This window comes from Xenopus tropicalis, chromosome 1, assembly GCF_000004195.4.
Source record: "Xenopus tropicalis strain Nigerian chromosome 1, UCB_Xtro_10.0, whole genome shotgun sequence".
Taxonomy (NCBI): Eukaryota; Metazoa; Chordata; class Amphibia; order Anura; family Pipidae; genus Xenopus; species Xenopus tropicalis.
In genome coordinates, this window is record NC_030677.2 from 55,166,862 (window position 1) to 55,193,675 (window position 26,814).

The following is a 26,814-nucleotide window of genomic DNA, read 5'->3' on the forward strand; positions in this document are numbered from 1 at the left end:
TAAATGTCCTCTGTATATTGCTAAATTTGTATATTGCCCTTTATTCTGAAGATGTGTAGTTTTTATTGTAATAGACTATTTAATTAACGGGAAAAACATTTTCAAACCTTTTGAAAATGTTTTATATTTTATGTTTTATATTGAAGAGCACTGTCACATTTCACTTCAGATATGGAGGAGCACAATTAAAATAAATCAACAGTCCCCCATTAGCTAAGCTGAAGCCTGTTAGGTCTTTTTAGTGCAAGAAATAAAAAAAAAATTTCCTAAAGAGAGGCAAGAGTATGTTAAACACTATTCGTTCAACTCATGTTGAAAAAGGGGGTATACTGCCCCCCTATCTCAGTTAACATCTGTATGTATTTATTTTGTGAATGGTTATTACATATGCATGCCTCCATCACACCTGAGGTACAGGTATAGGACCTGTTATCCAGAATGCTCAGGACCTGGGGGTTTCCAGATAAGGGGTCTTTCTGTAATTTGGATCTCCATAACTTAAGTCTGCTAAAAATCATTTTAATATTAAATAAACCCAATACGTTTGTGTTGCCTCTAATGATTAATTTTATCTTAGTTGGGATCAAGTAAAAGGTACTGTTTTATTATTACAGAGAAAAAGGAAATCGTTTTAAAAAATTAGAGTTATTTTAGTTTATAATTGAGTCTATGGGAGACGGCGTTTCTGTAATTCGGATCTTTCTGGATAACAGGTTTCCAGATGAGGGGTCCCATACCTGTACCTGGACAGCGGTCACTGATCACATTCTCCCTTCTGCAAAAACCACTAACAAAGGAAAAGACAACTTAAAAATTAACATCATACCATTTTCAAGGCTGACTGACTTATGAGGGGGAACACACTATATTTGACCTGCTTTCCTCTCCAGAGTGCTCATACCACTCTCACACTCTGCATACAAGAACACGGGCTAATATGACCTCTTGCTTGAGTCCAGCCCCCTGCTCCTTTAGTGTGTAATGAGTACATTTGTTCTGTATTTAATTACATTAGTCCCCAGAACCCCTTCTGAAGCACATCATTTTGAATTACCATCACGCCAAAAATCACAGCCACAATCTTGAAAGCCACTTAAAGGGGACCTGTCACCCAGAAATAAAATCTGTATAATAAAAGTCCTGTTCAAATTAAACATGAAACCCAAATTCCTTTTCTTATTAACATATCCATACCCATTATAGAGGCATTTAAAAATCCCAGCTATTAATCATATATTGCCTGCCCTGCCTAAATGCCTTAGGTATAGAGGTGGGGCAGCCAATCACTTTCCCCCTCCCTCCTTACTGTCTTATTGTGTAGCAAGCATTGGCATCAGGTCCCCCATTCTGGCACAGCTTGCCTTACTAACAAAATGGCTCCTGCCTGCTTGCTGTAGTTGTGTAACTCCAAGAATGGAGGAAACAAGATTTAAATCATTTATATAGTGTAAGTGAAGTTTATTATGCTTGACTTAAGAGTTTGAAATTATTTCTTAGGGTGACAGGTCCCCTTTTAACTATTGCCGATCTCTGCATCCTTGGCCATGGTATAGAGGCATGGTAAAATATTAGTTGTCTACATATAATAACAACGTACAAAACCACATGGGCAACCACATATGTCAAACTGGCATAAGCAGCAATACAGTTTAGATTTTTTTTTTTATCCAATACAGTAATGACAAAAAAATAAATAAAAAAAAGCACATAGAAAAGCATAACATCTGGTCATCTGTGCATTTAATTTAATAGCTAAATTCATAAAAAAAACAGAATTCTTTCATTACTTATTCATTAATGACCCACTTACTGCCTGATCCTTTTAACGCAATGCAACAATCTGTTCACTTGGTGATTTATAGCAAAAAAAATCACAGCCGATTGCCACCTTTGAGCGCAAGATTTACAGAAATAAATACAATGTTAAAAAGTCTGCATTAATACTTATTTTGCGGCAGAGGCAGGGGGGACATATGCCCTAGAGCCCTGTTTCAGCTTGATTGGCTGCCACATGGGTAGGCCATAGCCAATTTACATAAATGTAGTAATTGTTTTGATGAAGGAAACACACTATTTTTACCAGTGTACAGTGACAATACATACTATTTAACTGTATATAAAACTCTTTAAGAGTTTGGTGTTATCAGTCCTATAAACTGAACATTTATGAAAAAAATGGCCTAAACAATGACTAGATTCAGACTGCACTCCCCCAGGCCAATCTGTCAGATAAATACATACAGACTGGCCTGGGGGAATACTAAACTACAATTCCCATTATACCCCCAAAGTCTTCAGCTAGAACTACAATCCAAACAAGAGGACTGCAGTTTTGACATCCCTCATGCATTTATTTTTGATGTAGGTACTGGGTAGAATGAGCAATCTGAGACCTTTATTTATGGATAATTGTATTTTGTTGTTTTAATTTATAAGTAGGTTGACCAGCCACGCTTTAGTATTTAAGTAATACATTTTGGTGGTATGTAGGAATTATATGATAGAGCACAAGGTATATCTAAGTTTATTTATGAATTGTGGTTACTTTTTCTGATGTTGTGTGCCTCCCCACTCTTACTCACAAACATCATCCATACCTACTATACAGTACATTATACCAATATCAAACCTCCCAACATTTTGAAAATGGAAAGAGGGACAAAAATAAATGCTGTGCAGCAAATTTTTTTGACCATGCCCATTTTCGCGGCCACACCCCCTAAATACCACTCCCATTTGACTAAATTTGGCAGGTTATTTAAAGTTTGAACACATTTCTGAGGGTTTTGGGGTCCTGTTTTATGTGTTATTACAGTTTTGCTGAAAAAGGTGAAACTGCCCTTTAAAGAATAAGTAAACCTTTTTTTCTATTAATAAAATTACTCTAACCAGCATCCCAGAATTGCCTACCTTTGTCCCTCTGTTCTTTCTGACCTGGTTCCTCAGTTACAAGCGGATCGATTCCTCTCCTTCCTTGTTCAGAATGAAGCTCCCCACTTCCTGTTCAGGTCTCTCATTACATCAACTACCTGTAGTCGAATTGGAGAGCCTTCTGCGCATGCCTGGAGGCAGCAGGAGCCAGTCTGTGCATTAGCAGGTTTTTTTTCTTGATGAGAGACCTAACCAGGAAGTGGGGCAGAGCTTCACTCTGAACAAGGAAGGAGAGGAATGGGTTAGCTTGTAACTGAGGAACCAGGTCAGAAAGAACAGAGGGACAAAGGTAGGCAATTCTGGGAAGCTGTTTAGAGTAATTTTATTAATAGAAAAAAGGTTTACTAATTCTTTAAGCTTTAAGTCTCAGTTCCCCCCAAGAGACATGTTTAGCTTATTAGTTACAATTGTATCTCAGTGCAGGTGTGGGATTTTTAACTTTCTGGGCTCTTTGCCAAAAGCCCACTTATTTAATTGTGAGAAACAATGTATCTAAGTGCAGGTGAAGCTTATTAACTTTCTGGGCTCTCTGTTAAAAGCTACTTTTTAATTAAATTTGTATCTTTTTTAGCATTCAGTGCAGATCATCAAAGGAAAATGAGGGACTTTTCAGTAAGAATCCGGGACTACGGATTGAGCTGTCAAAAGAGGGACTGTCCCGTGAAAATCGGGACAGTTGGGAGGTATGCACTATACCTGAATGGCATGGCATATGGGGTGTTTTGTCTGATGCAGCAAAAAATGCTCCTCCTGTCAACACTCCCAATGCTAGTTACGGAAAAGTGCCACGGGCAAACCTCACCTGAGTATTTTGCCCGCTGCCGTGTTCCATCAGATGAGGCATAAGTTGCCATATGCTGACTGATTCCTGTGAAAAACAGCAAGATCTACCTGCGCACATTCCATTGCCAGCAAGTAAAGACTTTCCGCACTACACAGAGTTCATATAGAACCAAAAGGGATTGCATGTAATGTTAACTGGATTGTTTAGAGATTTACCACTTTAATTGGATGAGTGACTGCAACCTACCTTTAAATGCAAAAAAAAAGGTTCATTTGATTCCAGGAAGATCCAATCAATTGACTACATGCACAAATGGCCAAACTGCAGCAATTAAATCATTCAAGTGACTTTTCTTTATGGCCACATGGCTGCATGCAGCAGCAATTAAAACAATTATGAATATAAATAATTCCCCATAATAACAATATTATTGTTAGGTAAATGTCAAAATATATGATTTGTTAGCAAACAATGCTTATTACTAGGATTGCCAAGCCCAAGACGGTGATGCTTGATGCCAGTGAAGAAATAGGTAGGACTGTATTCTATCCCAAAAAGCTGGCATCCTTTTTTATAGCCAATACTCTGCATATAATAAACAGTAAAGAAAAACTTTACAGCACAGCTAGAAAACAAAATCATTATCTGGCAATCATATGGTGATATGTGGTGTACCTACCTACGGTTTCTTTACATAGTTTGATAAATAGGATAAAACACCTTCACTCTCCACACTAAAGCACTACAGGCCCTACTGCTATGTGTAAAGAACTTGACACATCCCCCCAGGGATTTAACAACAAACCCATAACAGCATTACAGTAGAAAAAAGTTGTACATGCATCTGCATTACATTTAACACCATTTATAGGCTCGGTAAATTGGTACACTGTGGATAGGCTTACTGCCTCATAGAAATAATGGCATCGGGTGGCAACAGCTGATTTTTTCATTCATTAGCAGGCAATTCACTCTTTCATTTTCTGTACTGTGATCCTATCTCAGTTAATTCTGAACTGAAACTATACCGCTCTCTATATCACCAGCCACAGTCAGAGTAAAAGAACATGAACATGAAACGTCTTTATTTTGCCATGAAAGAATGCTGCCACATGAAGCTTTGCTTTTTATTAGACTTTACCTGCTGCACACTGGGAAGCACTTATTTCAGGCAATTATGTGACTTACATCTGCCGCCTTCTTAATATAAAAGGCAGTGCTTGCCCCTCAGAGGAGCTTTGTGTCCCAGTGTAAGTGGATCTGGATGGGAAACTTAGGTATTAAACAATTCAGCTTAGTGCTGTAAGATAGGGTGGGAGTTAGTCGGTCTCTCTACTGCTACACAACTGCAAAAATCAAAATATTTTCCAGTTGCAAAACATAATTAAAAGTCAACTGCAGACCTACGTTAACTCTGTTACCTTACTGTTTATAGCTATTTAAAACTAGAGTGTTCCCAATGTTTTACTATTTAGCGATTAACAACAATAAAAAGGGAATCTGTTACTGCAGAATAAATGTAAATATGTAAACCTGGACAGCAGATATGCAGAAAGTCACCAGCTAGAGATTCAAAGGTCACATTTGGTCCTCCATGGAAATTATACTGCCCCTAGAATACTCTAAAGCCACTGACATTTTTTCTGCTATGGTATAACTGAAATATAATTGGGTCTATTAACATGGCATATGATATTTCAGATAATTTGCCAGATAGTGTATATGTAGAACATTGGTTAGCACTGAACTAGTTCAGTCACATCTGACCCTTATCTAAAAAGCCATTTCTATGGCAAAGGGTATTTTGCCGAGCATGTTTCAGTTCCAGTTAGAAGTATATTCACCATTAAATCAAGCTTTCTTAGGAAGTAAAGCATAGATGTTCCATCAGTGGGACATATTTTAGGCTCTGTAACCTTGGGTGTTTAATCTTACATTTGCTATACAACACAGTTCCTGGACACAGGTACTTGAGAGCAATACTTCCTAAATGCTATACACAATGGACCACTGTATTTTCCACACTACTGAGTTAATACCTGTCGGATTCCAAATGAATTTCATTTAGCAAACCTGATAGGCCCTTTTGGCACAAGGATTATTGTTGCCATAATTCACTGGGTAATCATCGATAACATTTGAAAATCTTTTCCAGCGGCACTTTGAAGATGGGCTTGTGCATCTAATGCTACTTGCACAGACTAGGGCCAAACAAGCACACGTGTTATTATGAGCCTCTTTTCAGTAGCTGTAGCTCACAAAGAAAGCAGACACCAGGAACTGCTTTCCTAGGATATAAGGAGAGATACACTTTTGGTCACACAAAATAGGATTTTTTCTGGAAATTAGGCATAGTGAGCATACTTACAGATTGATTTCCAGTGTGATTCTGAATCAGCCCCATTACGTGATTAAATTGTGGTTATGCACATACTTAAAATTTTCCCATATCATTAACAGAAAAACTGGCATGGGACTTCTTTAAATAACTTGCCAGCAGTTCATTTCACGGCACTGATTAATTGGCCTGCCTTCAACAGGAAACTGGCCTTCCTCTAGGTTCTACTCTATTTACTCTACAAACAGACACATCACAAACTTGCATGGATGCTCTGCCTACAAAACATAGCTGTATATGTACAAGATTGAAAAGCTTTTCCATGCTAACAAAGTGAAAATACTACACAAGGCTTTAAAGAAACAAAAAGAACATTCCTTACAGGGTTTGCCTGGATATACATTTACATGCAGACCAGGGGGTTACAAAATACTAAAACTTATAAAACAAAGCTTCCTTACCAAATAGAACACGCACAGGAACCCAATGATCAGCTCTTGTTTACATGCAGGCAGACATGCAATGGACGATGATGTTTTGAGTCTGGACATTATTCCTGCCTTCTGTTTATCCCTGGCTGATGTTGTCATTGGTTAAAAAGAAAATGCCTTCACTCAATGGGAGGGTGCCGTTAGGCATGTTACTCACATATTAAAAATAGCAGGCAGCGAGGGTGTAGAGATTCCCTCCCACCTTCCTTGATCACATTCATGGCTGCAGCATAACGGCACAGAATTGGCTCCATTACTAGTTCCTGTCTTCCCCTTCCTAAATGATTAAGACATGAGCTTTCCACAGATTCCTTACAAAAAGAGACATGCAGTATATTTCAATTATTCCCATCCCTTTTAAAGGCTGTCTAGCGGGCTGATGTAAAAAGACCTTCCTCCCCTTATACATTGCATTAGCCTTCCAGATGCAATTTGCATTAGCCTTCCAGATGCAAAAAATAAGATTAGGTAAGAAAACTAACCTAATGAGTTAGTTGCCCGCGACAGATCTATGCTACCATGGGTTACCAACCGCTCCAAAATGCCTTTTCCACCAGCAACAGGAATCACCAGTGGAAAGGCCTATACATCACTTCCATTTTTCCGAGATCAATCGTAGGCGACCAACTCGTTCCATGGGACATTAGCCTAAGGGTGGGACAATATACACAGAGGTATCTGGCAAAGTGCATATAACCACTGAATTGCTTCTACAGTTCCTGACACATTATGGAAAACATTTTAAAATGCAGCATATTGAGTAACTGAGTCCTGTAAGTTTGCCCTGCTGTCCAAAGAAACCTGACGGATGAAAAACAAGCTATTGTCAAACTTCTTTCTTTTCTAGACAGATACACCCTGTCCTATGAAAAACAGACAAATGTGGCATTATCTGCACAGTGAACTTGTTGTTTTACTTCCATAGTAACAGATGTATTACAGGTATGTGTTCCTAAAGTATTACAGGTATGTGTTCTTTTAGGAACACATACCTGTAATACTCCAGTTCTTGGTACGTACAGACAGACAGGTAAAAAATCCTAATAATCATACACACAAGGCTTCAGCAAGATAGTTCTAATATTTTATCCACTGGCATCCTACACTCTTCTTTGTACAGAAGCATCCAATATAAAGTTTCAACTGTATATTTGTAATATCTTTTTGATCAATTTGTCAAAGCACAGTGTGTACAGATCTAAAACAAAATTTACTAAAAATCACTTATTCCAATACACATACACACATCAATATTTACCCTTTAGATTGTAAGCACTTGTGAGCAGGGCCCTTTGATCCCAGTTGTATTCTATAACCCTTGTTTGTTGAATTATTGTGATCGCTGCTTGATAACATTAAGATTAAATTAAAGTGCTGCATAGCTTGCTGGTGTTACATAATAAAATGATAATGAATATCCATGAAAGGTGTTACCTTACTTATTCAGAACAAATATGTGCGAAGCAATATTCCTCCCTTAATCAAGCATTCATACAATTCACAAGGTAAAGAGTCTAAAGCTGGCCATACACGCACCGATAATATCGTGCGAAACCTCGTTTCGTACGATATTCGGTGCGTGTATGGCAAGTCGGTGAGTTGACTGGTATCACAGGAGGCTGCTGATATCGGTCGACTCGCCGATCGGCCAGGTCAAAAGATTTTGATCGGGCGCCATAGAAGGCGCCTGAGCAAAATCTGCCGTAAGGGCTGAATCGGCAGAAGGAGGTAGAAATCCTATTGTTTCTACCTCCTTATCTGCCGTTTCAGCACTGAAGGTTAGTGGCGGGTCTGACGATCTTTCGTGCGACCGATAGTCGCATGAAAGATCGCAGATCGCCACGTGTGTGGCCACCTTAATGTGTATAAAGTTACTTAAGGCTAAGGACACACAAAGCGGTTTAGTCACTCACAATAGCAGAGATCTATCTCGGAAAACTAAACTGCTCCCTGGGTCCTTACCCTAAAAGTGGAAAGAGATTCCATGTGGCAGACATAAAAACGAGATTTGAATTTATAAACGGCTTGCACCCTAGATGACATTTACACCTGATCTTTTGTGATTCCTGCACCAGCTTCTATGCACTGTTAAAGTGTGCCACAAAATACTGCCAGTAAATTCCCAGCCAATGAGAGAACCATCAGAGAGGGCACTTTTGAAACTGGAACTAAATGAGCATAAAGTAACTAATCCAGACTGGCATTCAAGGTAATAAAGCAAAACAAAGAAAATAGAGAAAAAGAAAATATTATCATTAGTTCTAAAAGCCACAATATAAGAGTTTCAAATCTTCGAAGCAGCAGTTATCACATACAGTAAACATCATACAGTAAAAGTCAGGACTCTGCCCCATCATCAAGTACATACATGTCTTCTCAAACCCCATCTTTCCAATAATCCACCCTTTCTTCTCCTTATGCCCTATACTGTGACTTCTGCTGATCCCCAAATGCAAATTTATATCCATCTTTCCTAAATCCCACACGCTCCACCATCCCCATTATTCAGACCCTCTACCCTTCATCTATTATATGCCCTCTTCCCCCCTCACATTCACATATTTGCACTTTTTGTAATGTCTTTAAACATACAGAGCTACAAGGCAGAAGTGTAAATGAGTATGTACCAGTCCAACAACTGCTATGGGCATTCACACAAACAAGTCTGACAGCATATTTCACACTATTAACCTGTGCAAGACCCATGTAAGCTAAAGACTACAATCCATGAATAACCTTTGTAAAAATTTGTACTCATACTCCTATTACCTTCTGTCCTGTCCCAAGCTACATAATAAACAGAGGAAATAACTGAAGATGCCACCAGCATTTAAAGACAAACGCCACACTTAAATTTAGTATGCAGGAGAAAAAAAAGCATATTTGCTATTATACATAGACGATGCCAGGTCTGGACTGAGGTTCAAAATAGGCCTTGGCATTTCAGTTACACAGTGGCCCAAACAGCCCCACACCAGTCCAATATACAGTGACTGTTGGAATCGTACAGCAGCCCCTCTGGTATTTGCCAGAACCCACAGAATGGCAGTCCAGGCCTGGTAGCTGCCATATTCCTTTTCTGAATAAAAAAGCACTATCTATTTTTAACCACCTGGGTTGCCTATGGAGCATGACTCAGCCAATGTAAACAGTACGGCAGCTCCTACTCATATCTTTACCTACAAATAGTGAAGAAATGTTTTCTTGCACCATACTTGCACCAAATATTGTACGAAACAAGGTTTTGTACGATATTATTGGTGCGTGTATGGGCAGCTTTAGAGTAAGGCCCCACAAGGCGGATTTGTCAGCCATGCACACGTAGGCAATATCTGGCAACTAATGCAATGTCTCACATTAGTTGGCGGATATCGCCTGGGTGGATTCAGTGCTTTCAGGTGCAGGCACAGTGCAAAGATTTTTCAAGCATACGGGCAGATTGTCAGTCTACGCTGATACGCAGGCTGACAATCTGCCTCATGGGGCTTTACCTTAACCTTTCACACTTTCAGGTAAGTTCTGTCCATTTCTGGGCCTTTAAAACTGTTCATTAAAAAACTTAGGATCATATTATTCATACTGATGACCATACAGTTTATATGTAGGTAACAAAAATTCTTTGCGGTTATATAATAAAGCACACTAAGGGGCATACAGTGTGTAAGCAAACATCTGTGGTGATGTCAGATCTTTGCTTTTGTTTTCTAATTTGTAGGTGACTGTTCAAATCCAGTTGCTGATTGGTTGCTATAGGCAACATCACCAATGATGTAGGCTTACACACTATAATAAATATGCCCGAGTTTGCAGTACCCCATAGCAACCAATCATTGCATTTTCTGGTCACCTGTTTTAAAGCAAATATCATACTGGCTGCTATGGTTTAATACATTAGGCAAAAAGTCTCTTATTACATATAGGGGCTTGGGTGGACACAAAAGTATCTTATCTCATAGCAACTACAACAGAATATATTATACAACATTAATACTTGTGGGTCAATACTTGTGTTTTTAGCACCATATCTCGGCAGTCTGGACCAACATTTTTATTAGCATCTTCTTTAAGTAGCAGCCTTGTGACCTGGTTTCCCTTTTACGCACAGACTACCTGGCAACATTGCTTACCCATCTACATAATGCTCTGTGGAGTGAGCCAGTTATGAGTCTAACCAACTTGGGGATTTAAAACAAATGCTGCCTTCCACTTTTAAACAAATCTGCCAACACTTGTTTTAGGTAATGACAGGCTTCTTACAGAAACAATGCCCACTGGGGAAGTCATGCCCCCAGAAAAATAGACTTCTTATATAAAACACCGGAATATGGCCTGGAAGTGCACGGCACGGGTTCAGGCGAATGCCACTCAGATAAATGCAAAGAAATTCCTGGCACTTTGCCACTGGGCCAAGGGTCACAGACATAACCAAACAAAACTGATTGGGGGGGGGGGGGTTTAGAATTCTACAGTAAAAAAAAATCAGACTGATACATATTGACACGCAGATACAAAGTAAAGGAAATAGCTGAGGTCTGTATTTAAGTATATTCTACTGGGTGCTATTTTGAATGGCCTGTACACCTCCAGCATGGCTTGTGCTTTCCTACACTTGCCAAACTTTGCACAAACTTCCCTTGATCCATTGTGGATAAGGCTGCGTATTCATCCAGAATCCCTCACCCTCCCTTTCTATGTTTGGCTTAGATGATGTCAGCATAATTTCCATCAAACCACAAAAGCAACCTCTAACTGTGACATTTATTCCAAAAAAAAAAAAGGCCCAATCAAAAATTAACCCACTCTGCACAGACGTTTTACGAATATAAACTATTTTGCAAATAGGGTTTTACAAATACAGAGCTTTTACCCAATTTTAAATATATGCTGCAAGCAAACATAGCTTCTGCTGCAGTGACAGACATACAGATGACAAGAGCACATGCTTGTCCCAAACACTAATACAGGTATGGGATCCCTTATCCGGATCCCTTAACCTGTTATCCAGAAAGCTCCAAATTATGGAATGCCTGTCTCCCATAGACTTTTTCCCTTTTTCCCTGTAGTATTCAAAAAGTACCTTGTAATTGAGCCCAACTAAGATATAAATAATCCTTATTGGAGGCAAAACAATCCCATAGGGTTTAATTAATATTTTATTGATTCTTTAGTAGACTTATGGTATGGAGATCCAAATTATGGAAAGACCCCTTATCCGGAATACCATTGGTCCCGAGCATTCTGGATAACAGGTCCTATACCTGTACTAGTAATACAATACTAATAGCTGGAATCAGCCATATCCTTTGAAACAAATGAAGCAAGCCTAATAATACATTAACAGCTCTTTTAAATGGAGTCTGCACAGCTTAAATAAGTTTTTTTTGGACTCTACAATTACAATTCAGGTCCTGTCCCATGGAGTAACTACACAGGAAGCTGATCCTGCAACTGCTGGGGGGCCCCAGGGGGGGCACTGACTGACAGACACTTTTAATATATGTGTATGCCTTATTCCCTAAATTTCATTGAGTTGGTGAGGGGTATTTTCTAGTTATGTCACAGATCCTGTTTCCAGCAAGTGAAAGCGCTTGTCCAATGTCCATGTTATTATAAATAGTGCATCATTCAGCAGCAGTAGCTATCCTTCACTGTTCTATGAATGGCAGCATTACAGGTCACAAAGAGCAAGAACAATGTGCCCTATCACTCAGCTTCCCGGGCAGACACAAATAAGTTACTCACTGGCTTTCCATAGCGTCTAACTCTGCGCATTCCACGTCCAACTGCGCCGATCTCGGCAGCAATCACCCCATTCAAATGCAGTGTCAAAAGTACCTCTCAACACAAACACGCAGTTTGTCAGTCCTAGCCCAGGGGGCGGGGCTTTGTATAGGGGGGCGTGTCAGGCAATAATCAGCTCTTGCTTGGGGAACTATAATACGTAATGACATGTTTGCTGCGTTCTTAAAAAGAGAAAGCAATGCAAAAGTGATTTGGGGGATAGGGGGTGGGGTTGGAACTAAAATGGAACCAACAAGCAGCTGTATGGAATCAAATGGAAAGGTACGGGGAGGGGGGGGTGGCTAAACCCAAAGAATTTACAAGGGATGGTATTATTTGTTGTTTTTAAAATTAGCCAAGCATAGCATGGCGTATACAATATAATACATCTTACATAATTACTTCCTGGGCGACATTTATTTTTCGGGGAACAGGGGGTGGGGTTGGAACCAACAAGCAGATCTGTGGAGTCAAATCAAAAGGTACATGCAAGCCCCTAGACTTAACTGTACTGCTGGCCTGCAGCCTAAAGATCCTGGAAGTACAGCCTCCTTAATCCCATAACATTATTCTTTCAAAATAAATTACACTTAAATATTGGCACACACTCTCACACCTAAAGCAAACATTATTATCACCAAACTGCTTCCATTTTGCAACCAACCAATAGGGAAGCTGAATAAAACACTGTACAGGTATAGGACCTGTTATCCAGAATGCTTCGGACCAAGGGTATTCCAGATAAGGTGTCTTTCCGTAATTTCGATCTCCATACCTTAAGTCTACTAAAAAAATCAATAAAACACTAATTAAACCCAATAGGATTATTTAGCATCCAATAAGGATTATTGATATCTTAGTTGGGATCAATTACAAGGTACTGTTTTATTACTACAGAGAAAAGGGAAATCAGTTTTAAAATTCTGAATTATTTGATTAAAATGGAGTCTATGGGAGACGGGGTTTCTGTAATTCGGAGCTTTCTGGATAACAGGTTTCCGGATAAGGGATCCCATACCTGTATAGTAATGTCACATGGTGGGCTGGCTACTTATACTCTGGCCTTACCGTCTGCCCCCTCCCCCTTTTAAAACCCATATTTACATTTTGGGGTGACTGCTACCCTTAAAGGGGATGTTCACCTTTGAGTTAACTTTTATAATGATGTAGAGAGTAATTCCGAGACAATTTTTAATTGGTCTTAATTTTTTTTTATTATTCGCAGTTTTTTTAATTGTTTCTATTTTTGCTAAACAGCTATCTGGTTGCTAGGGTCCAAATTACCTTAGCAACTAGGCATTGATTTTAAATAAAATAACAATAACAAAACTGTAATCTCACACAGGAATTGTTTTTTGGTTGCTAGGGTCAGTGACCTCCATTTGAAAATTTAAAACAGAAGGCGGCAAATAATTCAAAAACTTTAGAAAATAAAGAATAAAGACCAACTGAAACGTTGCTTAGAATTGCCTGCCCTGCCCATTTTACAACATTCTAAAAGTTAACTTAAAGATCAACTACCCCTTTAACAACTTTTACTGCTATAGGCCCAGAGCTTTGTGTGTTTTTTTTCTATAAAACCATGCCTGATTGCTTAGTATATGACTCTGTGACAGTGATAGAGAAAATAGTTTGAAATAAATAAGCTGAACAGAAAAACAGATTTACTGCAACATGTTAGAAAAGAATTGCAAAAGGGAACATTTACAAATAATTAGAAAATCTCCAGAAGTGGGTGAAAGCAAGAGCTTCATTTCCAAGGAAATTATAATCTACTAATATCGTCTGCAGAGCATTCACTATTCCTGGAGCTACACACCGGTCCAGACTGAGATTGAAAATAGACCCACGCAATTCACAGGCTCACAGGCTCGATAACAAGTGACTGTTTATGGAACCTTATAGTAGCCCCTCTGGCATTTCCCAAAATTTAGAAATAGCCAGTTCAGGCAACACTTACTGAATGTTTCACCTTATCTGGTTACATGATACGGTATTCATCTGGCTGTAGTGCTTTAGAAAACTCAAAAAATGAATACTTGCTATTTATTTGTTAACAAATGACTTGTAGCAAGCAATATAGTTTCCCTTGTTTCCTACAGGCCCAGCTAGTGTCACAATTTGTAGTGTGGTTTAACCAGCAAAAAAAGAAATAAAACGGTGAAGTGCTTGTGAATTACCAGGGAGATTCATCCAAATAAACAATCACAATTAACCCTTTTCTGTACTTCACATGGGAACACAAGCGTTTTGACTTGCTTAGTTCCATCTGTGTTTGGTGGTTCCGTATAGCACAATAAGTTCAGACACTATAGAAAAACCCAACAGTTTGCATTCACTTATGGAGGAATGAATTAAAAAATCCACTACAAGGAAACACAGAACAAAGCACTTATGTGTACAAGCCATATAGAGGTTATAAAATATTCTTTATGTGGGGGCATAGATTACAGAACATTCTTGCACAGATTATTTTGGTAATGCCCCCTTTTTATAGGGAATGCTGGTATATATGCTACATTATGAAGCATGAAGGCTGATTGCAGCCCTGTGCAGCCAAGAGAGAAGAAAGGAATACAAATATATTCATGTGGATATAAAAGGTGGGAAGAGGTCCATACTACAGTGTACACCTGTCATAAAGATAGATTGGAAATAGGAAATGTGCCTCTGCATTATAATGGGGAAACAGACTTCGTTCACAGTAAGGCCCTAGTCCAATATATTATCACAAGGCTGAACAGCAGCACATTGTCTGGCAGTTACTAAAGGATGTTAAAGAATGTGCTTAGTAAGAGCTGAACCAAGTGTGTCAGCTTCTGGCCAGCAGTCAGCATTTATCAGTTTTGCACACTCAGGGCTTGTGCCTATCTCCAGGCAACACTACAACCATTATAGAAATATATTTGTATTTCAAAACCACGCAGATTCTAAAGGCAAGTTAATCAGTTTCCTACTGCATAAATATGACCTCTCCTGAAAGGAATGATGTGGCAATACATATACATGCCAGAAAGGCTGTATACTGACAGTTGGGGCTGCAAATTCCCTTCAGTCCTTAACTCATGCTGCACCATACAGGGTAAAACAAATAAAGCTCTCCTTACCAGGCCATAGAAACTGAACCCAGAATCAAGTTGCCAAACCTTCCCTTTAAAAGTTGGCTAATTAAAGACATACAAGAAGGCTGTGTATTAAAATTTCCCCTTGCCTTCCTTTTCTTGATTAGATTGAGGTCACTTAAAAAGTGCATTTTTCAGGACAGCAGTGATTTGAATCCATCCCTGTAAGTCCTTATATTTTTCATTGTCTGTGATTATAGGGCCCATCATCACTGTTGCTGTGCAGGCACAGGTCTCGTATCTTTGGTATATATACTATAAGGGTTCTCATAAAATCAGTACACTTTAAATTATGAATGTATTAAATGAGTAATTGGTTTTCCTCCGCATTATAAATTAGAGGCAATGTCCATCTGTTACTGTGGTTAATGTTGCCTCCCACAGCACATTAAGCAAAAGTTTATAGAGTAGTTCTAAGTGGCTGTAGAGCGACTATTTAAAAAATGAAATTAGAATTATATGGGAAAAGTAGGCTGAAATGGTCAGAAATAACAGCACTATGGGTCCATGGCTAAACAGCATGAAGCAAGGATTTTCCTATACAGATCTATTAGTATAGTAGCAACTGTGCAGTTTTATTCTTGCGTATAGCAACTAATCAGAACCAATTGGTTGCTATGAGGTTTTACTAGTAATGTACAAGTTTAATGCATATCAAAGAAAATGTATATTTGATGTTATTATTCTCATAATGCATTTGGTTTTGCTTCCAAAAACAAGTCCCAGTTTGGTACTAAGATTTAGAAGCTGCTAATATAAACCTAGACCACTGTTGCCATGTAACTATGTTTACCATTAAGGGACCACTCAGTAACTGCTGTGTATATTGCTGCAGAAGCTTAGGCATATTGCAAATGTTTCCTTACCTAACATTTGATGTAAGTGCAGGACAAGATAAGTAGACTTCTTTCTCTGGTGCTTACACAAAGCAGTTTCAGTCATTGAGTATTGTGTTTGTGTATGTATACAAATATGTGTTTTTTGTACTTTTGGAGTAATATAAAAATCCTATGGGATTGAACAGATGCATGGCTGCTAAGTAATCAGTGCAGATTCACAATGCCTTGGTTGCTATACAGGGCCCCAGAGCAGGAATACTTTTGGGTTCCCTATACTGAGTGCTGTACATCTGTGACTTCTAAAGTTGCAATGATTTGAATTTGTGAGATGTACAGAACAGTCGCAGCTGTATTGTACAAAATGATAATGGGCAGGCTCAGCAGTTACAGATTATTTATGCTAGTGTAGCACAGTTGGGCCATTCATAGGTTAAAGTGGTTTAAAGTGAAACTCAGCTTCCAAATTAGTATGTTATTTATGGACCTATTCCAGACAAATTATTTCTTTATTAATTTTGCTTTTGAATTTTTTTTTCTGTATATTTATTGCAAGTCAGAAGCTGAATATGCTATCTGTGAAGGGTAACTGATCCAAAAAGCAAGCAGCAAATTGACTGTGGCTTTAGTTTTATTTACTTATTATGTGTCACTTTAGGCCTTCCATTCATTTTCTTTCTACCTTACATTTTCTTTTTAAGAACTGCTGGCATGTTGCTAGGATAATTAAGCTCTAGCAACCAAATACAGTATAAATTTCAAATCTGCAAATGTGTAGTCAAGTTCAAAATTAGTTAAATGCATAATTAATGTTTAGTGGGCCACTGTTTCTATAGTATTTTTCTACTACCGTTATACCTTTTCACACCATTTGAATTTATCCTATTTACTTCAATGGGCTGAAGTCTTTCTGGAGTGACGTAAAATAATAATGTAATTTTAGTCGTTAGCCTGGCATAAAAAAAAAAAACCTATGTTAATATACCCCTATTGTTACTGCTCCATCTGTCCCTATATTAATCCTTCCTGGTTGACACCAACAAGAATACCAGTTCTGTCAATTCTGACATTAATAACTCCCCCAGCAAGGCACTAGAATTAATTTTATCCTTATTGTGGAAAAACACTCGCTAGATTGCTGACAATTCCTGAATATTTACAATACACCAAAACATGGAAATGCTTGAATAAAATTCTAAGCCAAGAATAAAAAAATAACCTTTGACAATAGTGTGAATCCTCAATCAGTAAGTTAGTAAATCTCTGCTTTATGCACATTCCACAGGGTGTCAACAGAGCAGATAAATGGAGAAGCCACTGAACCGAGCAAGTGCTTTATTGTGTGAAATGTCCCTCCCCAATACTGAATGGTCAAGGTCATTAGCCTTTTCATCTCTGCATGGGGAGCCGGTGTATGAAATAAAATTAAAATGATAGAAAATATTTTTATGTATACTGTTCTTCTAGCAAGAATAAAGTAGCCTTTAAACAGAGGCAGTTATGAAACATTTTGGATACCTGGGTGATGATTGGCAGTTGACCCAACAAACAAACAAGCCTCTGGTAAAGAGACTGTGGCTGTGGGGTACCAGGTATAGTAGGGAAAGATGGTGCCTATAGTAAGAGTGGAGGGATAATAGCCTCTGGGAAGGGACTGTGGCTGTGGGATAGCAGGTATAATAGGGAGAGATGGTGCCTATAGTAGCAGTGGGATAATAGCCTCTGGGAAGGGACTGTGGCTGTAGGATAGCAGCTATAGTAGGGAGAGATGGTGCCTATAGTAGCAGTGGGATAATAGCCTCTGGGAAGGGATTGTGGCTGTGGGATAGCAGGTATAGAAGGGGGAGATGGTGTCTAGTAGCCTCTGGGAAACAATTGATGTTCTTGAATATTAGGGTGACATGTTGGCTATAGTAGCAGTGGAGATAGAGGATGGCAGATAGAAAAGAGATGATGGCTCTTGGAAGAGACTCTGGTTGTCAGATGGTGTCAGATTAGGTTCTGTACCTAATATAAGTGGCATGAGCCAGCACCCCTTTATGTTTTAGCTACATGTATGAAGACCATTGAAGAGAAGTTACTTTGAGTTAGGACTGCATGATAAATTCTTTTAGCATCTTGCAGATCTACTGTATGATAATTAATCTCTGTGGTGAACCAACACCTTAGATTACACACCCAACTGCCTTGACATAATAGTAACATTGTACTTTGTTACTCTACCAAAACTATAAATGTTGACCTCTGTTCTCAAAGTTTTTATAGCCACTATATTCAGAATGACGTGATTTATGAGAGCTTGAATTCCTTATCAGTGTTAGATAGAACTATAAAAGAAAATAATGTCCTATGTAAAATGTAATTTTACTGTGGTAGCTGGCAATCAATGCCTATACATAAAATCTCTTATAATTATATTTGGTGTGGCCCCCTAAATGTTGTGCCACAAGGCAGTCGCAATGTTTGCTTACTCTGAAGCTGTTTTATTTATGAGTTTAATTTGAACTGGGCCATTCAAACCAATTTACTAGCTGGTTCAAATGTACTTTGCACTTCTGCTATTGTTTATGCGTGTAACTGAATCCACAAATGTTTTTAGAGGTTAATGTCATAAGGTATAGAAATAAATCCAGGCTTTTCTACTTTAAGTTTGATAATTCTTTAAGAATATGCCATTAAGCTGGCTAGTCATGCACTTTTATAAAAAGGATAAAGTCATAACATGAAAGACAGTGTACAAGTTCACTCCCTTTACCTTCTGGTGTGACTGTTTTGTTAGCAGGGTGGTTATCTGTGCACTGGGAATCTAATTATCTATCATGCAAGGACCAAACATGGAGTAGTTTCAACCTCCCTGTTTAGCTCAAGAAATCTAAAATATATAGATTTTTGGTCATTACAAAAATTGACAAAAAGTATGCTCAGCACAAGCCCTATCCATTGAACTCATGTTGAAACAGGGTATTACTGCCCCTTTAACAGGAAAACAACTCTGCATTTTCCACGTTTCTTTATGGCCAATGCGCCATTTCCCATAATTTCAGCATAAAGGGGTACATTTTAAGAAAGGTGTTCAGTCTCTTGCTCCTGAGTCCAATGCTTCTTGTATCTCAGGCACTAAAGTGCATAGAACTGTTAAACTGGTGTGGGGAGCAAGTAGGTGCATTCACTTGTAAATGCTGTTTTAATGGGTACAGTTATGCACCTATTTTAGTGCCTCATCTAGCACCTGTGGATTAGCCATTTGTGTATTTTGCATGCATTATTAGAAGTGATTGGAACTTGTTCCATGGAACTGTTCAACAAAACTTGGGACATCTGGAATCTTTCCCAAGCAGGTCTTATGTAATGTCAGGTCCTCGATGGGGGGAAACTTTATTAAAACTAAGATTGTACCTAGTACGTGTCAAAGTAAAAGCCTTGAGAGCGGATGGCAAATTTTTTCTTCACCTTCATTCCTCCTGTCCACATTTAACAGATTCCTGTTGAAAATGGAAACTTTATTTTTTTCCCAAAATAAAATCGGAGTTGCATGGCTAGGCACCCCCCTCACCCTGAACTAAAGGCTTTATTGTGCAATGTAGGAGAATTTACTATAGGTAAAATCCTTTCAACTTTTCCCCATGAGCTGGGGGCCAGGCAATTTTTTTTGTAAAAAAAAATATATATAACTAATATTGTGTGCTTTGAAAACAATGTTGGCATTTGTACCCTCTTTAAACAAAAACTGATAGCAGTATAACTGATAACTTCTACAATAAACATGTAAAATGTTTAATATAACAATCGCAATACCCTTTGCTTGTCTGTGCTCTTTACATGCTGTCTGCAAGCGAATACAGCTTAGTCATCATGGAGCACAGTGCATGTTTATGATTGAAGACCACCAGCTGTACTGCAGCGCCACAGCAATGTGTCAAGGATAAATTTCTAAAGACGCATGAGAAGGGCCTCAGCTGATATCTACCTTGTCACCTGTGCCCTATATATTTCAGCCTGTGCCTCCTCACTTGTTAAAATACTCATACCATAACAGCTAAAAACTGACAGGGATTCTGGGAGTTGGAGTTGAACAACAGCTGGCAGGTTGCAAGTGGAGTCAGATATGTATTATAAATATATTTAACATATTAATTTAATGATACACTATATAAATAAAACCATACAGGAAATGAGAACTAGCTTATAAAATGTGTGCTGCGTCCTATAATTTGCTTTCATGCGACATTATTTGCATTGCAGTAGCAAGGTGCCTTTAACAGTCTGTGTGATGTAGTAATATGTGTGGCAACTATGTATACATACCTGCAAGTGTATGATAGTAATATCATTTAATTGTATGAATGTACACAGATATCTGTATAGATTTAAACAGTGAGTTATATACTATTTTGTCATAAACTCTTTTACTATAAAACATGGCTTTAAGGTGCATGGACTATAAATCAAACACACCCAACTTCCAACAACAAAGTTGTTTCTGCAATGATTCCTGTAACACTGTCCTGCTGCATGGCATATACTGTGTACCTGCAGGCAAAGCACAGGGAATGTGAGCGTGTGTGCATGCGTGTATGTAAGTGCAGCTCACATATTTAAAAGACCTGAAAAAGTCTCCAGGTCAAACATGGTTTTATGTATAATCACTTCCCTTTCAGGGCTAGCTTTAGTGTGGCACAAATGGACATTTGTCCTGTGCTCTCGGCATTTTCTCTTTGCAGTGGAAATTATTGTGTCACAGATTTCTGTGCAAACTGACTATCCAGTCTGCAGCCTCCTCTAGCTCTTATTAAGGTATAGCATCCTTAGCATTCCCTGAGAACCAAGAGCTGGACAGTCACATGTTTAACATCCCATTCATAGTAACATAGTAAGTTGGGTTGAAAAAAGACATACGTCCATCACGTTCAACCATAATGCCTATATATAACCTGCCTAACTACTAGCTGATCCAGAGGAAGGCAAAAAAAACCATCTGAAGCCTCTCTAATTTGCCGCAGAGGGGAAAAAATTCCTTCCTGACTCCAAGATGGCAATTGGACCAGTCCCTGGATCAACTTGTACTAAGAGCTATCTCCCATAACCCTGTATTCCCTCACTTGCTAAGAATCCATCCAGCCCCTTCTTAAAGTTAAAAAGTACACATACAGATGAGAGGGCACCCATCCTGGCTTGCTACAGCCCCCTTTTCACTAACTCCAGCATTACTTCCAATGAAGCATTTCTTTTTTTCTCGATGTTCTTTATTCCAGATTGAAGAAGGGTCATCAGTGTTCCAAAAGCATTTTAAACTCATGCTGTATGAGCCAAATGACAGTTATACCCTTAATTTCACATTTAGTCTGGGTACCATTTCTTCAGACTTCAGTGGCTACAACATCACACTGAAGACTTTATCTTGTTGTCCTCCCGCTGTGGGCCATTGCTGGGAGTGCTGGCACAAAAACCTGGGTGCCTATTGTATACCAATCCCGGAATATGGTATAAATTGAAGTTTGGGACTGGGCTGCAATTTTTGCGACTCTCTCATCACTGTTTTTTAGGGACCAATTACTAATATGTTGCAAAGACTGGATCTATACATGTTGTTGAAATTCTATCCCTAAAATCCCTACAATATTTATGATGCTTGAGGACTATTAGTATATTAGAATATTGGTCATTCTGCAAACAACTAAATGTGCTAAATGTTCCCATCTCAAGAGTTCTCAAGCAATCTGTGGAACATGATAGACTTGTGAGAGCCACATCCAGCCTCCAGCTTTACAGAACTGATTTAGTGAAATGGCTCATCAGTGTACAGTGTATAACATGGTTTTGGGGTGAGTCAATTTGCTCCTATTAAGTTGCACAGAACACTCTAAGCACGTTGGGTACACAAATAAGAACATAAATGAAATAAAGTGATCTACAACAGGGATCAGCGTGCATCCATGCACACACTGCAGATAAATGAGGCACTTCCATAGAAGAAATACACAAGTTTATGCCTAATACTCAGGTCTGTGCAAACACCATGCACAAATTCTTCTTTTTTTTTTTCACTGTCTCACAAGAAACGGCATAGGGAATCATACCATAAAGATAATGCAACCGCTCTAAATGCCAGTGGCAGCCCTACTGAATATTCAGTCCGCTGCAGAATCCCTAACATCAAGGTTATGCAAAAAGCGAGGAACTTTAATCACTATGGTACCATGCAGTGCACACATACATGGAACCGAGCACATGCAATCTGTGTGTATATATATATGTAACATGCATGGAACATGCCCTAATTCTTCATTAGTAAACACATTTTTTTACAACTTGATTTTTAAATACCATAACAATCAACCTGTTAAAACAATAGCATCAATCACATGCCAGATCTTTAGTGCTGCAAAGCAAGACTTCATATTGTACAGTATCCTTTCCCCAAGAAACCACCACAGTAAGCGACATAGGAAACAGCTGTGTGCCAATGCATTACCTTCCATTCCTGGGAATGCTGCTGTGATTTATGGATTGAAAAAGGTTCCAGCTCTGCATTATTCCTGCAGTCGACACTCATCCAGACAGAGAAAATAATTATGGTTCTAATTCATGGGGAATAAAGCAGGTACTTACATTAAAAAAATGACTTGAATCCAATAGCTGCTGATGACTGGGAGACTTGCTTTCTGCAGCTAATGAAAGACTGCAGTGACTATGCGCTCTCTGTTCATTTGCTCTACGCTCTGCCCAGCATCACATTTTCTCCCTCTACTGCATTTGACAGATCTGACCTCCCGTCTGCTTGAGGGGCTTCCTCTAAACTGCCTGGTGCACAGCAATGGGCTTGAGTCCCTTCTGGCAGCAATATGGTTAATAAGTGCTTCAGAGGGGACCATATAATAAAGGTGGCTATTTATGAGAGCTCTGCAGCTGCGGGATCGTAAAAAGGCACAATAATGAGGAACAGCAACAATGACATCACATTCTTGCATTTAAGTGGCGTCCCTATGCCCCCTACAGCTGTCTTATTTTGTAAGTAACACCCCATTTTGGGTATGTTGTAAACGGCCATACAGCCTTCATAGGCAATACAATTTTAGTGACCGACTGAACTGGTTTTAAAACAGGACAAAATGGGCACCAGGCTAGTAGATTTGGTGAACCCTGTTGGACAGAGATGTCCTTGTTAAAACATATAAATTAATTATAAACTATTATACTGTTAAATGTTATATATTCATGGTTATGGCCCCTCCATTGCCCTACCAGCATGTCATTGACACCCAAGCTGTAGAGTAGCACCATCAGTTGGGTGCACTTGTTTGTTGTGGTTGGCATAATGTACAGAAGCAATATATCCAAGTACTGTGCATGCATGTACAAGCCAACTTTTTTGTGGCACCAATACTTATGGACCCAAATAGGAACTTTCACCTCTTGGGTTTTATTGCACTTTGGAAATCCATGAGTGTGGGTATTTGCTGTATTACCCACTGAGTTCACAGTCCACAGGCTGAAGACACTAGGCTGCTGATAAATCTCTAGCTGGTTTGCCAAAAATTAATATTGGGGGAATATCGTATAGCAATGTATTGAATCTATAATTTTTAAATTTCACCAAATATTGAAAACAACACAAATTAAATCACGGGTTTAAGGGTTTGGATTGTGTTCAGCCAAAAACATAGGAGCATACTCGGAGTTGCTATCTTGCTACCTTCCCATTGTTCTGCTGATGGGCTGCTGGGGGGAAAACAGAGGGGGATAATCACTGAAGTTTATCAGAGCACTAGTCACATTGCTGTGGTACCTTCGTAATTTAAATGGACTGTATTAAATATTGAGATAAGGTCCCCATACACGGGCCGACTATAGCTGCCGATATTGGTCCCTTGGACCGATTCGGCAGCTAATCGGCCCGTGTATGGGGAGAGCAGAGCGGCCTGGCCGACCGATATCTGGCCTGAAATTGGCCAGATCTTGATCGGCCAGGTTAGAAAATCTGGTCGGATCGGGGACCGCATCGGCTTGTTGATGCGGTCCCCGATCCGACTGCCCCATTGCCGCACACATAATCCGATCGTTTGGCCCCAGGGCCAAACGATCGAATTATTTTTTTTTTTACCTAAATGCTCCCCGATATCGCCCACCCGTAGGTGGGGATATCAGGGGAAGATCCGCTCGCTTGGCGACATCGCCAAGCGAGCGGATCTGCTCGTGTATGGCCACCTTTACACTGTGCTAGTCTAGCTAATAAGATAGGCCCATGTGTCCCCTTTTACAGGGTTTTGTAATCTTGTATTGGATAACTGGTAATCTTGTCTTATAATGTTTACATTTGTATCTATATATTAAATAGTCCATAGGGTGCACACCATTTGCAGCAACAAAACCTTGGTGTTAGTACCAAACAAATGCACTGGATATCACTCCTGGGATTTAAAGAATTGTGAGCAAAATGTAAATGCAAAAATAGAAAAGTTTATTACTCAGCGTTTCGGTCTCACACAGAAACCTTCATCTGGAGTGAAAAACAAACACTGTTCTCCCTCCCTCCTAAAAGAATGAGAAAAAAGAAAGAAAAGGAAAACAGCAGACTGAAAAAGACAGAAGGGAACTGTTTACTGACCATCTTTGTACGGATTGTGCCCCCTCAGGTGGAACAGTGTAACCCAGCATCTGTAACAAGCTCAAGGTGCGTGCCGTTGCTAGGCACCGTGTGCGTAGCAACCACTCGTGTTGCTGGTAAACAATGCCAACCAATGCCCAATCATAGGGCAAGCCTATCCCTAGTTAGGCCCAGTACACTCTGTGTAGGTGACCGAAAAACTTGCATGTAAAATAGGGCCAAGCCCCTTATTATACTCAAGGCAACAATTACTGCACAGTTAAGGGCTCTGGCACACGGGGAGGTTAGTCGCCCGCGGCAAAACTCCCTGTTCGCGGGCGACTAATCTCCCCGAGTTGCCTTCACCTGCCATCCCATTAGCGACAATGTAAGTCGCTGGTGGGATGGCTCACTCGCAAGTCTTTTTCGGAGGTTTCCCGAAATCGCCCCGCCGCGTGTGCCTTCCTACCAGCGACTTACATTGTCGCCAATGGGATGGCAGGTGAGCTCGGCGACTAATCTCCCCGTGTGCCAGAGCCCTAAGGGAGTTAGCTTGGGGCCCAAACTTGGACCACCCTCAGTGCTCCCAGGACCCTCAAACAGAGACTTTGTGTGGTCATACACATCTGGATGCACTCAATGGACCATGTTGCCTGGCTGCACTCAAAAAGCCAACAGTTTGCCAACGGGTACAAGGGCACTTACTTTTGCTGAAACCCACTTGCAGGAGAACCAAAAATAGGGGCATTACAAACCACTGAGGGTAAGGACACAGTAACCGGAATCCCAAAGAGAAAAGGAAATAAAGAATACAAGTACTAATATAGAAAAAATAGGACAATACCAAGATAAAACAGTGATATAAACAACTGTAAGTAACAGTTCAAACAAAACAATTCAATGGTAATGTTTCATTAAGTCCACGAGGTGCAACAGTATCAAGTTTCTAAATCCAGCGAGTTTCTCTCTGTAACAGTGCCAATTCCCTATTGCCTCCTCTAGGAAGGGGCATTTCTATGTATTATATATGTTTTTATTCCTAATGGTTTCCTAGTTGTTAACAGGATGTTAGACTATGAAACAGTAGAAACCAGTAGACTGTCCCAGAAGCTATTAAAGGTCTCATGCATAAGAGTAGAATGCCCCCTGCTGCTGTTAATGACCTAACAGGACTCTAGCATTATCCTGCAATTGCATTATGGATCACTTAGCACTTCTGCTCCATTAGCACTTTGTTGTGATGTCTTGTCAGTGACAGGAAGAGACAGGACTCTGGTAAAGCTTCTTCAGGACAAGATATTGGGCAGCCCAGTATCTAAGAACCTGGGCCACAAACTCAGCATAATAGCTTTTCACATTTTCTAAGCACAACCAATAATTTGTAGATTGATGAGATACACCATGCTTCTCATATATTTGTTTGCTATTTGGGTAAAACCCTTCATAGCTAAAATGCATTACTAAGCATTTTCATCTCTGATTGAAATTATTTGACCCCTTTACATATAACTGTAACTCCTTTTGCGATCTCATCCAACTGAAATAATGTTTATATTTAACTGGTCTGCTCCTATCCAGCCTGTCCTACTTAGTGGACAGATTATCCAGTGTTCTATATCAGTCATTTATAATGACCCTGGATGCAGTGCTAAAGTAGTGCAAAATGACACTCACCTGCACAGCAGGCTCTCCCTAAGTTGTAAGTCTGCATGACATGTAAATTACATATGTGGAAATACCAATATTGAATCTTCTTTTAAATAATATATAAATATAAAGGTAATGTATTTGAACACAAAATCAAGGAACAATTACCTTACAATAATTTATTCAACAAAATATCATATAAAATATAAGCCATCTCCTTATGTTGAAAAGGGAAGTACACCTTTGGCTCTAGTACTTAACACCCTCAAACAGGCATTTGTTTATAGCTATCTATGATAG

At 39.3% G+C, this 26,814-nt stretch overlaps 1 protein-coding gene and 1 long non-coding RNA gene across 9 annotated transcripts in view; one reads left to right on the forward strand and one right to left on the reverse strand.

Annotated features, from left to right (window-relative positions):
• trim2 (tripartite motif containing 2) overlaps positions 1 to 26,814 on the reverse strand; it is a 74,144-nt gene that overhangs the window by 34,249 nt on the left and 13,081 nt on the right. For 2 of the 8 annotated variants that reach the window (XM_012959204.3, XM_012959177.3), the window contains exon 1: positions 12,287 to 12,438. The exons of 1 other annotated variant lie outside the window; for it this stretch is intronic. The gene's annotated coding sequence lies outside the window, so the exon portion shown is untranslated. Of the gene's footprint in view, positions 1 to 6,514; positions 6,615 to 12,286; positions 12,439 to 15,432; positions 15,455 to 22,892; positions 23,017 to 26,814 lie in introns of those variants that run through there. 5 more of the 8 variants (XM_012959211.3, XM_012959208.3, XM_018092015.2 and 2 more) reach the window with 4 other exon arrangements.
• LOC105946244 overlaps positions 12,533 to 26,814 on the forward strand; it is a 46,501-nt gene continuing 32,219 nt past the window's right edge. Inside the window, exon 1 of the long non-coding RNA XR_001924934.2 lies at positions 12,533 to 12,607. This is a non-coding gene — a long non-coding RNA (uncharacterized LOC105946244). The remainder of the gene's footprint in view (positions 12,608 to 26,814) is intronic.